Raw genomic sequence first — 1,197 nt, 5'->3', positions numbered from 1 at the left:
GTGGGCGGAGCACTGGGGGCTCTCCGTTCTGGGGCCACCTCATCGGCACCCCTACTGGTGCCATCCTCACCTTGGCCAAGGGCACCCGCTGGGGTGGCCCGGTCTGGACCAGCCTGGCCTGCTCCACCCTCGTACTTGGCACTGGCAGCCCAGCAGCTCCGTGACCCCTGGAAGGGGAGCCGCTGCAGTGGTGACCCTGCCGTCGAACCGCCTCCTGGGCCACCCTGCTCTCCCGGGGAAGCCCCTGGGGTCGGAAGCAGGACTCCCACCCCCCGGCCCCGCTGACCCCCCTTCTCTGGGACCTGTGTGTCCCAAGGGCATCCCCCAGGGGTGGGCAAACACCTCAAGGGTTTCGGGGATGGGCACTAGAGGGGAGACAGGAACCCTAAAGCCAAGTCTGCAGCCAGGATGGGCTGTGGGAGGGATCCCCCCGCTTTCTGTGGGGCTGGCTGGGGTCGGGGAGAGGGACAACTTGGCACAGTGTGGGCATCCCGTTGGTCCCCCTGGCACCCTACAGGAGCCTCCTACCCAGAGCAGCACAGGTCCCCAAGGGCGCACAGGGGACTCCCTGGCCGCTGCCCATCCGCCCCAGCGTGTATGACGAGCACCCACGTTCCAGTGGAGAAAGCAGAGGCTAACCCACCACCCAGCTTAGCAGCCAAGCGAGGACCAGCCCATCCAGCGCTGCCGGCCTCCCTTTTTTTGTTCAAGCTGGAGGTCAAAGGGTCAAAAGACCAGCTTCAGGGGCTGGATGGGGGCAGGGGATGGAGCAGGGCAGCTTTCCCCTCTGTCCCCGCTAGGCCTGGCCTGGAACTCTTTACTGCCTGGGACCGCCTGTTGGGGTTGGAGCGAAGAGACCCCTCCAGTGGCAGGGAGCCCCCGCACCATCCTAGCATCCCAGCAGTGGCTTCCCCAGCCGCCCTCAGAGCATCTTCCAGGGGCTTCCGGGCCCCCTGGTCCAGGAAGGGGCTCCCGTCCAGCCACCTCGGGCCCCTTCTTTCTCCTCCTGGGCGCCAAGGGAGGCCTGAACCAGATGTCCTGGAGCTGCTGGCTTTGCCCGAAGGCCCCCTCCCCGTGTACCCACAGGACACCCACCCAGCACCCTGAGCTGTGCGGAGAAGCTTTCCATCTGGGGGTCTCAGGACCCCCCAGCAATGAACACAGCCAGGCTGAGGGTGTGTGCAGAGCTGAGTGGCC

This window comes from Bison bison, unplaced genomic scaffold (genome assembly GCF_000754665.1).
Source record: "Bison bison bison isolate TAMUID 2011002044 unplaced genomic scaffold, Bison_UMD1.0 scf7180017847734, whole genome shotgun sequence".
In the NCBI taxonomy this organism is placed as follows: domain Eukaryota; kingdom Metazoa; phylum Chordata; class Mammalia; order Artiodactyla; family Bovidae; genus Bison; species Bison bison.
Note: the sequence above shows the minus strand (reverse complement) of the source record.